Raw genomic sequence first — 12974 nt, 5'->3', positions numbered from 1 at the left:
GTGAAGCATCGGAGTCTATAACTAGTGTCACACGAATGGTGCAAAACATAGTCAGTAAGAAGAATCAGTCTTCTTGTACTTAAGTCGGCATTGTGCCTCTTGTATTTAATTCCGATGCAATTTCTGTGTTTCATCGTCAATAAGAAGGTCGAAGGGATACAGTACTCCTAAAGTGAAGCATCGGAATCTATAACTCGGGTCACAGGAATGGTTCAAATCATAGACAGTAAGAAGAGTCAGTCTTCTTGTACTTAAGTCGGCATTGTGCCTTTTCTATTTAATTCCGATGCAATTTCTACGTTTCATCATCAATAAGAAGGTCAGAGGGATACAGTATACCTGAAGTGAAGCATCGGAGTCTATAACTAGTGTCACAGGAATGGTTTAAAACATAGTCAGTAAGAAGAGTCAGTCTTCTTGTAGTTAAGTCAGCATTGTGCCTTTTTTATTTAATTCCGATGCAATATCTGTGTTTCATCGTCAATAAGAAGGTCAGAGGGATACAGTATACGTGAAGTGAAGCATCCGAGTCTATAACTAGTGTCACAGGAATGGTTTAAAGCATAGACAATAAGAAGAGTCAGTCTTCTTGTACTTAAGTCGGCATTGTGACTTTTATATTTAATTCCGATGCAATTTCTGTGTTTCATCGTCATTGTGAAGGTCCAAGGGATACAGTAAACCTAAAGTGAAGCATCGGAATCTGTAAGTAGTGTCACAGGAATGGTTCAAAACATAGTCAATAAGAAGAGTCAGTCTTCTTGTGCGTTAAAACGGCATTGTGCCTTTTCTATTTAATTCCGATGCAATTTCTGTGTTTTATCGTCCATAAGAAGGTCAGAGGGATACAGTATACGTGAAGTGAAGCATCGGAATCTATAACTAGTGTCACAGGGATGGTTCAAACCATAGACAGTAGGAAGAGTCCGTCTTCTTGTACTTAAGTCGGCATTGTGCCTTTTGTATTCACTTCCGATGCAATTTCTGTGTTTCATCGTCAATAAGAAGGTCAGAGGGATACAGTAAACCTGAAGTGAAACATCGGAATCTATAACTAGTGTTGCAGGTTCAGTTCAAAACATAGACAGTAAGAAGAGACCGTCTTCTTGTACTTAAGTCGGCATTGTGCCTTTTGTATTCACTTCCGATGCAATTTCTGTGTTTCATCGTCAATAAGAAGGTCAGAGGGATACAGTACACCTGAAGTGAAGCATCGGAGTCTATAACTAGTGTCACAGGAATGGTTCAAAGCATAGACAGTATGAGGAGTCAGTCTTCTTGTACTTAAGTCGGCATTGTGCCTTTTCTATTTTATTCCGATGCAATTTCTGTTTTTTATCGTCAATAAGAAGGTCAGAGGGATACAGAAAACCTGATGTGAAGCATCGGAATCTATAACTAGTGTCACAGGGTTGGTTCAAACATAGGCAGTAGGAAGAGTCAGTCTTCTTGTACTTGAGTCGGCATTGTGCCTTTTGTATTTAATTCCGATGCAGATTCTGTGTTTCATCGTCAATAAGAAGGTCAGAGGGATACAGAAAACCTGATGTGAAGCATCGGAATTCATAACTAGTGTCACTGGAATGGTTCAAACCATAGACAGTAGGAAGAGTCAGTCTTCTGGTACTTAAGTCGGCATTGTGCCTTTTCTATTTAATTCCGATGCAATTTCTGTGTTTTATCGTCAATAAGAAGGTCAGAGGGATACAGAAAACCTGATGTGAAGCATCGGAATCTATAACTAGTGTCACAGGGTTGGTTCAAAACATAGACAGTAGGAAGAGTCAGTCTTCTTGAACTTGAGTCGGGATTGTGCCTTTTGTATTTAATTCTGGTGCAATTTCTGTGTTTTATTGTCAATAAGGAGGTCAGAGGGATACAGTAAACCTGAAGTGAAGCATCGGAATCTATAATTAGTGTCACAGGTAGGGTTCAAAGCATAGACAGTAAGAAGAGTCAGTCTACTTGTACTTAAATCGGCATTGTGCCTTTTGCATTTAATTCCGATGCGATTTCTGTGTTTCATCGTCAATAAGAGGGTCCAAGGGATACAGTACACCTGAAGTGAAGCATCGGAATCTATAACTAGTGTCACAGAATGGTTCAAATCATAGACATTAGGAAGAGTCAGTCTTCTTGTACTTGAGTCGGCATTGTGCCTTTTGTATTTAATTCCGATGTAGATTCTGTGTTTCATCGACAATAAGAAGGTCAGAGGGTTACAGTAAACTTGAAGAGAAGCATAGGAATCTATAACTTGTGTCACAGGAATGGTTCAAAGCATAGACAGTAAGAGGAGACAGTCTTCTTCTACTTAAGTCGGCATTGTGCCTTTCTATTTTATTCCGATGCAATTTCTGTGTTTCATTGTCAATAAGAAGGTCAGAGGGATACAGTAAACCTGAAGTGAAGCATCGGAATCTATAACTAGTGTCACAGGATTGGTTCAAAACATGGACAGTAGGAAGAGTCAGTCTTCGTGTACTTAAGTCGGCATTGTGCCTTTTCTATTTAATTCCGATGCAATTTCTACGTTTCATCATCAATAAGAAGGTCAGAGGGATACAGAATACCTGAAGTGAAGCATCGGAGTCTATAACTAGTGTCACAGGAATGGTTCAAAACATAGTCAGTAAGAAGAGTCAGTCTTCTTGTAGTTAAGTCAGCATTGTGCCTTTTTTATTTAATTCCGATGCAATATCTGTGTTTCATCGTCAATAAGAAGGTCAGAGGGATACAGTATACGTGAAGTGAAGCATCCGAGTCTATAACTAGTGTCACAGGAATGGTTTAAAGCATAGACAGTAAGAAGAGTCAGTCTTCTTGTACTTAAGTCGGCATTGTGACTTTTATATTTAATTCCGATGCAATTTCTGTGTTTCATCGTCATTGTGAAGGTCCAAGAGATACAGTAAACCTAAAGTGAAGCATCGGAATCTGTAAGTAGTGTCACAGGAATGGTTCAAAACATAGTCAATAAGAAGAGTCAGTCTTCTTGTGCGTTAAAACGGCATTGTGCCTTTTCTATTTAATTCCGATGCAATTTCTGTGTTTTATCGTCCATAAGAAGGTCAGAGGGATACAGTATACGTGAAGTGAAGCATCGGAATCTATAACTAGTGTCACAGGGATGGTTCAAACCATAGACAGTAGGAAGAGTCCGTCTTCTTGTACTTAAGTCGGCATTGTGCCTTTTGTATTCACTTCCGATGCAATTTCTGTGTTTCATCGTCAATAAGAAGGTCAGAGGGATACAGTAAACCTGAAGTGAAGCATCGGAATCTATAACTAGTGTCGCAGGTTCAGTTCAAAACATAGACAGTAAGAAGAGACCGTCTTCTTGTACTTAAGTCGGCATTGTGCCTTTTGTATTCACTTCCGATGCAATTTCTGTGTTTCATCGTCAATAAGAAGGTCAGAGGGATACAGTAAACCTGAAGTGAAGCATCGGAGTCTATAACTAGTGTCACAGGAATGGTTCAAAGCATAGACAGTAAGAGGAGTCAGTCTTCTTGTACTTAAGTCGGTATTGTGCCTTTTCTATTTTATTCCGATGCAATTTCTGTTTTTTATCGTCAATAAGAAGGTCAGAGGGATACAGAAAACCTGATGTGAAGCATCGGAATCTATAACTAGTGTCACAGGGTTGGTTCAAACATAGGCAGTAGGAAGAGTCAGTCTTCTTGTACTTGAGTCGGCATTGTGCCTTTTGTATTTAATTCCGATGCAGATTCTGTGTTTCATCGTCAATAAGAAGGTCAGAGGGATACAGAAAACCTGATGTGAAGCATCGGAATTCATAACTAGTGTCACTGGAATGGTTCAAACCATAGACAGTAGGAAGAGTCAGTCTTCTGGTACTTAAGTCGGCATTGTGCCTTTTATATTTTATTCCGATGCAATTTCTGTGTTTCATTGTCAATAAGAAGGTCAGAGGGATACAGTAAACGTGAAGTGAAGCATCGGAATCTATAACTAGTGTCACAGGATTGGTTCAAAACATGGACAGTAGGAAGAGTCAGTCTTCTTGAACTTGAGTCGGGATTGTGCCTTTTGTATTTAATTCTGGTGCAATTTCTGTGTTTCATTGTCAATAAGGAGGTCAGAGGGATACAGTAAACCTGAAGTGAAGCATCGGAATCTATAATTAGTGTCACAGGTAGGGTTCAAAGCATAGACAGTAAGTAGAGTCAGTCTACTTGTACTTAAATCGGCATTGTGCCTTTTGCATTTAATTCCGATGCGATTTCTGTGTTTCATCGTCAATAAGAAGGTCCAAGGGATACAGTACACCTGAAGTGAAGCATCGGAATCTATAACTAGTGTCACAGAATGGTTCAAATCATAGACATTAGGAAGAGTCAGTCTTCTTGTACTTGAGTCGGCATTGTGCCTTTTGTATTTAATTCCGATGCAGATTGTGTGTTTCATCGACAATAAGAAGGTCAGAGGGTTACAGTAAACTTGAAGAGAAGCATCGGAATCTATAACTTGTGTCACAGGAATGGTTCAAAGCATAGACAGTAAGAGGAGTCAGTCTTCTTGTACTTAAGTCGGCATTGTGCCTTTCTATTTTATTCCGATGCAATTTCTGTGTGTCATTGTCAATAAGAAGGTCAGAGGGATACAGTAAACCTGAAGTGAAGCATCGGAATCTATAACTAGTGTCACAGGATTGGTTCAAAACATGGACAGTAGGAAGAGTCAGTCTTCTTGAACTTTAGTCAGGATTGTGCCTTTTGTATTTAATTCCGATGCAATTTCTGTGTTTCATTGTCAATAAGAAGGTCAGAGGGATACAGTAAACCTGAAGTGAAGCATCGGAATCTATAACTAGTGTCACAGGAATGGTTCAAAACATAGACAGTAGGAAGAGTCAGTCTTCTTGTACTTGAGTCGGCATTGTGCCTTTTGTATTTAATTCCGATGCAATTTCTGTGTTGCATCGTCAATAAGAAAGTCAGAGGGTTACAGTTAACCTGAAGAGAAGCATCGGAATCTATAACTAGTGTCACAGGAATGGTTCAAAACATAGACAATAGGAAGAGTCAGTCTTCTTGTACTTAAGTCGGCATTGTGCCTTTTCTATTTAATTCCGATGCAATTTCTGTATTTCATCGTCAATAAGAAGGTCCAAGGGATACAGTACACCTAAAGTGAAGCATCGGAATCTATAACTAGTGTCACAGGAATGGTTCAAAACATAGAGAGTAGGAAGAGTCTGTCTCCTTGTACTTGAGTCGGCATTGTGCCTTTTATATTTAATTCCGATGCAATTTCTGTGTTTCATCGTCAATAAGAAGGTCAGAGGGTTACAGTAAACCTGATGAGAAGCATCGGAATCTATAACTAGTGTCACAGGAATGGTTCAAACATAGACAGTAGGAAGAGTCAGTCTTCTTGTACTTAAGTCGGCATTGTGCAATTTCTATTTAATTCCGATGCAATTTCTGTGTTTCATCATCAATAAGCAGATCAGAGGGATACAGTATACCTGAAGTGAAGCATCGGAGTCTATAACTAGTGTCACACGAATGGTGCAAAACATAGTCAGTAAGAAGAATCAGTCTTCTTGTACTTAAGTCGGCATTGTGCCTCTTGTATTTAATTCCGATGCAATTTCTGTGTTTCATCGTCAATAAGAAGGTCGAAGGGATACAGTACTACTAAAGTGAAGCATCGGAATCTATAACTAGTGTCACAGGGATGGTTCAAATCATAGACAGTAGGAGGATTCCGTCTTCTTGTACTTAAGCCGGCATCGTGCCTTTTGTATTTAATTCCGACGCAATTTCTGTGTTTCATCGTCAAAAAGAAAGTCAGAGGGACACAGTAAACATGAAGTGAAATATGAGAATCCATAACTAGTGTCACAGGAATGGTTCAAAACATAGACAGTAGGAAGAGTGAGTCTACTTGTACTTAAGCCGGCATCGTGAGTTTGTATTTAATTCCGACGCAATTTCTGTGTTTCATCGTCAATAAGAAAGTCAGAGGGACACAGTAAACATGAAGTGAAATATGAGAATCCATAACTAGTGTCACAGGAATGGTTCAAAACATAGACAGTAGGAAGAGTGAGTCTACTTGTACTTAAGTCGGCATTGTGCCTTTTGTATTTAATTTCGATGCAATTTCTGTGTTTCATCGTCAACAAGATGGTCCAAGGCCTACAGTAAACCTGAAGTGAAGCATCGGAATCTATAACTAGTGTCACAGGAATGGTTCAAAACATAGACAGTAGGAAGAGTCAGCCTTCTTGTACTTGGGTCGGCATTGTGCCTTTTGTATTTAATTCCGTTGCAATTTCTGTGTTTCATCGTCAATAAGAAGGTCAGAGGGTTACAGTAAACCTGAAGAGAAGCATCGGAATCTATAAATAGTGTCACAGGAATGGTTCAAAACATAGACAGTAGTAAGAGTCAGTCTTCTTGTACTTAAGTCGGCATTCTGCCTTTTCTATTTAATTCCGATGCAATTTCTTTGTTTTATCGTCAATAAGAACGTCAGAGGGATACAGTAAACCTGAAGTGAAGCATCGGAATATATAACTAGTGTCACAGGGATGGTTCAAAACATAGACAGTAGGAAGAGTCAGTCTTCTTGTACTTAGGTCGGCATTTAGCCTTTTTTATTTAATTCCGATGCAATTTCTGTGTTTCATCAGCAATAAGAGGGTCAGAGGTATACAGTAAACCTGAAGTGAAGCATCGGAATCTATAACTAGTGTCACAGGAATGGTTCAAAACATAGACAGTAGGAAGAGTCAGTCTACTTGTACTTGAGCCGGCTTTGTGCCTTTTGTATTTAATTCCGTTGCAATTTCTGTGTTTCATCGTCAATAAGAAGGTCAGAGGGTTACAGTAAACCTGAAGTGAAGTATCAGAATCTATAACTAGTGTCACAGGAATGTTTCTAAGCATAGACAGTAAGAAGGGTCAGTCTACTTGTAATTAAGTCGGCATTGTGCCTTTTGTATTTAATTCCGATGCAATTTCTGTGTTTCATCGTCACAAAGAAGGTCAAAGGGATACAGTACACCTAAAGTGAAGCATCGGAATCCATAATTAGTGTCACAGGAATGGTTCAAAACATAGACAGTAGGAAGAGTCAGTCTTCTTGTACTTAAGTCGGCATTGTGCCTTTTCTATTTAATTCCGATGCAATTTCAGTGTTTCATCATCTATAAAAAGGTCCGAGGGATACAGGATACCTGAAGTGAAGCATCGGAGTCTATAACTAGTGTCACATGAATGTTTCAAAACATCGTCAGTAAGAAGAGTCAGTCTTCTTGTACTTAAGTCGGCATTGTGCCTTTTGTATTTATTTCCGATGCAATTTCTGTATTTCATCGTCAATAAGAAGGTCAGAGGGATACAGTAAACCTGAAGTGAAGCATCGGAATCTATAACTAGTGTCACAGGAATGGTTCAAAACATAGACAGTAGGAAGAGTCAGCCTTCTTGTACTTGGGTCGGCATTGTGCCTTTTGTATTTAATTCCGTTGCAATTTCTGTGTTTCATCGTCAATAAGAAGGTCAGAGGGTTACAGTAAACCTGAAGAGAAGCATCGGAATCTATAACTAGTGTCACAGGAATGGTTCAAAACATAGACAGTAGTAAGAGTCAGTCTTCTTGTACTTAAGTCGGCATTCTGCCTTTTCTATTTAATTCCGATGCAATTTCTTTGTTTTATCGTCAATAAGAAGGTCAGAGGGATACAGTAAACCTGAAGTGAAGCATCGGAATATATAACTAGTGTCACAGGAATGGTTCAAAACATAGACAGTAGGAAGAGTCAGTCTTCTTGTACTTAGGTCGGGATTTTGCCTTTTGTATTTAATTCCGATGCATTTTCTGTGTTTCATCAGCAATAAGTGGGCCAGAGGTATACAGAAAACCTGAAGTGAAGCATCGGAATCCATAACTAGTGTCACAGGAAGGGTTCAAAAACATAGAGAGTAGGAAGAGTCTGTCTCCTTGTACTTGAGTCGGCATTGTGCCTTTTATATTTAAGTCCGATGCAATTTCTGTGTTTCATCGTCAATAAGAAGGTCAGAGGGTTACAGTAAACCTGATGAGAAGCATCGGAATCTATAACTAGTGTCACAGGAATGGTTCAAACATAGACAGTAGGAAGAGTCAGTCTTCTTGTACTTAAGTCGGCATTGTGCAATTTCTATTTAATTCCGATGCAATTTCTGTGTTTCATCATCAATAAGCAGATCAGAGGGATACAGTATACCTGAAGTGAAGCATCGGAGTCTATAACTAGTGTCACAGGAATGGTTAAAAGCATAGACAGTAAGAAGAGTCAGTCTTCTTGTACTTAAGTCGGCATTGTGCCTTTTGTATTTAATTCCGATGCAATTTCTGTGTTTCATCGTCAATGTGAAGGTCCAAGGGATACAGTAAACCTAAAGTGAAGCATCGGAATCTGTAAGTAGTGTCACAGGAATGGTTCAAAACATAGTCAATAAGAAGAGTCAGTCTTCTTGTACTTAAGACGGCATTGTGCCTTTTCTATTTAATTCCGATGCACTTTCTACGTTTTATCGTCCATAAGAAGGTCAGAGGGTTACAGTAAACCTGAGGTGAAGCATCGGAATCTATAACTAGTGTCACAGGGATGGTTCAAATTATAGACAGTAGGAAGAGTCCGTCTTCTTGTACTTAAGTCGGCATCGTGCCTTTTGTATTTAATTCCGACGCAATTTCTGTGTTTCATCGTCAATAAGAAGGTCAGAGGGATACAGTAAACATGAAGTGAAATATCAGAATCTATAACTAGTGTCACAGGAATGGTTCAAAACATAGACAGTAAGAAGAGTCAGTCTACTTGTACTTATGTCGGCATTGTGCCATTTGTAATTAATTTCGATGCAATTTCTGTGTTTCATCGTCAATAAGATGGTCCAAGGCCTACAGTACACCTGAAGTGAAGCATCGGAATCTATAAATAGTGACACAGGAATGGTTCAAATCATAGGCAGTAAGAAGAGTCTGGCTTCTTGTACTTAAGTCGGCTTTGTGCATTTTCTATTTAATTTCGATGCAATTTCTGTGTTTCATTGTCAATAAGATGGTCAGAGGGATACAGTAAACCTGAAGTGAAGCATCGGAATCTATAACTAGTGTCACAGGAATGGTTCAAAACATAGACAGTAGGAAGAGTCAGCCTTCTTGTACTTGGGTCGGCATTGTGCCTTTTGTATTTAATTCCGTTGCAATTTCTGTGTTTCATCGCCAATAAGAAGGTCAGAGGGTTACAGTAAACCTGAAGAGAAGCATCGGAATCTATAACTAGTGTCACAGGAATGGTTCAAAACATAGACAGTAGTAAGAGTCAGTCTTCTTGTACTTAAGTCGGCATTGTGCCTTTTCTATTTAATTCCGATGCAATTTCTTTGTTTTATCGTCAATAAAAAGGTCAGATGGATACAGTAAACCTGAAGTGAAGCACCGGAATATATAACTAGTGTCACAGGGATGGTTCAAAACATAGACAGTAGGAAGAGTCAGTCTTCTTGTACTTAGGTCGGCATCTTGCCTTTTATATTTAATTCCGATGCAATTTCTGTCTTTCATCATCAATAAGAGGGTCAGAGGTATACAGTAAACCTGAAGTGAAGCATCGGCATCTATAACTAGTGTCACAGGAATGGTTCAAAAACATAGAGAGTTGGAAGAGTCAGTCTTCTTGTACTTGAGTCGGCATTGTGCCTTTTGTATTTAATTCCGTTGCAATTTCTGTGTTTCATCGTCAATAAGAAGGTCAGAGGGTTACAGTAAACCTGAAGTGAAGTATCAGAATCTATAACTAGTGTCACAGGAATGTTTCTAAACATAGACAGTAAGAAGGGTCAGTCTACTTGTAATTAAGTCGGCATTGTGCCTTTTGTATTTAATTCCGATGCAATTTCTGTGTTTCATCGTCACAAAGAAGGTCAAAGGGATACAGTACACCTAAAGTGAAGCATCGGAATCCATAATTAGTGTCACAGGAATGGTTGAAAACATAGACAGTAGGAAGAGTCAGTCTTCTTGTACTTAAGTCGGCATTGTGCCTTTTCTATTTAATTCCGATGCAATTTCAGTGTTTCATCATCTATAAAAAGGTCCGAGGGATACAGGATACCTGAAGTGAAGCATCGGAGTCTATAACTAGTGTCACATGAATGTTTCAAAACATCGTCAGTAAGAAGAGTCAGTTTTCTTGTACTTAAGTCGGCATTGTGCCTTTTGTATTTATTTCCGATGCAATTTCTGTATTTCATCGTCAATAAGAAGGTCAGAGGGATACAGTAAACCTGAAGTGAAGCATCGGAATCTATAACTAGTGTCACAGGAATGGTTCAAAACATAGACAGTAGGAAGAGTCAGCCTTCTTGTACTTGGGTCGGCATTGTGCCTTTTGTATTTAATTCCGTTGCAATTTCTGTGTTTCATCGTCAATAAGAAGGTCAGAGGGTTACAGTAAACCTGAAGAGAAGCATCGGAATCTATAACTAGTGTCACAGGAATGGTTCAAAACATAGACAGTAGTAAGAGTCAGTCTTCTTGTACTTAAGTCGGCATTCTGCCTTTTCTATTTAATTCCGATGCAATTTCTTTGTTTTATCGTCAATAAGAAGGTCAGAGGGATACAGTAAACCTGAAGTGAAGCATCGGAATATATAACTAGTGTCACAGGAATGGTTCAAAACATAGACAGTAGGAAGAGTCAGTCTTCTTGTACTTAGGTCGGGATTTTGCCTTTTGTATTTAATTCCGATGCAATTTCTGTGTTTCATCAGCAATAAGTGGGCCAGAGGTATACAGAAAACCTGAAGTGAAGCATCGGAATCCATAACTAGTGTCACAGGAATGGTTCAAAAACATAGAGAGTAGGAAGAGTCTGTCTCCTTGTACTTGAGTCGGCATTGTGCCTTTTATATTTAAGTCCGATGCAATTTCTGTGTTTCATCGTCAATAAGAAGGTCAGAGGGTTACAGTAAACCTGATGAGAAGCATCGGAATCTATAACTAGTGTCACAGGAATGGTTCAAACATAGACAGTAGGAAGAGTCAGTCTTCTTGTACTTAAGTCGGCATTGTGCAATTTCTATTTAATTCCGATGCAATTTCTGTGTTTCATCATCAATAAGCAGATCAGAGGGATACAGTATACCTGAAGTGAAGCATCGGAGTCTATAACTAGTGTCACAGGAATGGTTAAAAGCATAGACAGTAAGAAGAGTCAGTCTTCTTGTACTTAAGTCGGCATTGTGCCTTTTGTATTTAATTCCGATGCAATTTCTGTGTTTCATCGTCAATGTGAAGGTCCAAGGGATACAGTAAACCTAAAGTGAAGCATCGGAATCTGTAAGTAGTGTCACAGGAATGGTTCAAAACATAGTCAATAAGAAGAGTCAGTCTTCTTGTACTTAAGACGGCATTGTGCCTTTTCTATTTAATTCCGATGCACTTTCTATGTTTTATCGTCCATAAGAAGGTCAGAGGGTTACAGTAAACCTGAGGTGAAGCATCGGAATCTATAACTAGTGTCACAGGGATGGTTCAAATTATAGACAGTAGGAAGAGTCCGTCTTCTTGTACTTAAGTCGGCATCGTGCCTTTTGTATTTAATTCCGACGCAATTTCTGTGTTTCATCGTCAATAAGAAGGTCAGAGGGATACAGTAAACATGAAGTGAAATATCAGAATCTATAACTAGTGTCACAGGAATGGTTCAAAACATAGACAGTAAGAAGAGTCAGTCTACTTGTACTTATGTCGGCATTGTGCCATTTGTAATTAATTTCGATGCAATTTCTGTGTTTCATCGTCAATAAGATGGTCCAAGGCCTACAGTACACCTGAAGTGAAGCATCGGAATCTATAAATAGTGACACAGGAATGGTTCAAATCATAGGCAGTAAGAAGAGTCTGGCTTCTTGTACTTAAGTCGGCTTTGTGCATTTTCTATTTAATTCCGATGCAATTTCTGTGTTTCATTGTCAATAAGATGGTCAGAGGGATACAGTAAACCTGAAGTGAAGCATCGGAATCTATAACTAGTGTCACAGGAATGGTTCAAAACATAGACAGTAGGAAGAGTCAGCCTTCTTGTACTTGGGTCGGCATTGTGCCTTTTGTATTTAATTCCGTTGCAATTTCTGTGTTTCATCGCCAATAAGAAGGTCAGAGGGTTACAGTAAACCTGAAGAGAAGCATCGGAATCTATAACTAGTGTCACAGGAATGGTTCAAAACATAGACAGTAGTAAGAGTCAGTCTTCTTGTACTTAAGTCGGCATTGTGCCTTTTCTATTTAATTCCGATGCAATTTCTTTGTTTTATCGTCAATAAAAAGGTCAGATGGATACAGTAAACCTGAAGTGAAGCACCGGAATATATAACTAGTGTCACAGGGATGGTTCAAAACATAGACAGTAGGAAGAGTCAGTCTTCTTGTACTTAGGTCGGCATCTTGCCTTTTATATTTAATTCCGATGCAATTTCTGTCTTTCATCATCAATAAGAGGGTCAGAGGTATACAGTAAACCTGAAGTGAAGCATCGGAATCTATAACTAGTGTCACAGGAATGGTTCAAAAACATAGAGAGTTGGAAGAGTCAGTCTTCTTGTACTTGAGTCGGCATTGTGCCTTTTGTATTTAATTCCGATGCAATTTCTGTGTTTCATCGTCTATAAGAAGGTCAGAGGATTACAGTAAACCAGAAGAGAAGCATCGGAATCTGTAACTAGTGTCACAGGAATGGTTCAAATCGTAGACAGTAGGAAGAGTCAGTCTTCTTGTACTTAAGTCGGCATTGTGCCTTTTCTATTTAATTCCGATGCAATTTCTGTGTTTCATCATCAATAAGAAGGTCAGAGGGATACAGTATACCTGAAGTGAAGCATCGGAGTCTATAACTAGTGTCACATGAATGGTTCAAAACATAGTCAGTAGGAAGAGTCAGTCTTCTTGTA

Source organism: Schistocerca americana, chromosome 1 (genome assembly GCF_021461395.2).
Source record: "Schistocerca americana isolate TAMUIC-IGC-003095 chromosome 1, iqSchAmer2.1, whole genome shotgun sequence".
In the NCBI taxonomy this organism is placed as follows: Eukaryota; Metazoa; Arthropoda; class Insecta; order Orthoptera; family Acrididae; genus Schistocerca; species Schistocerca americana.
This window is presented reverse-complemented; position numbering follows the sequence as displayed.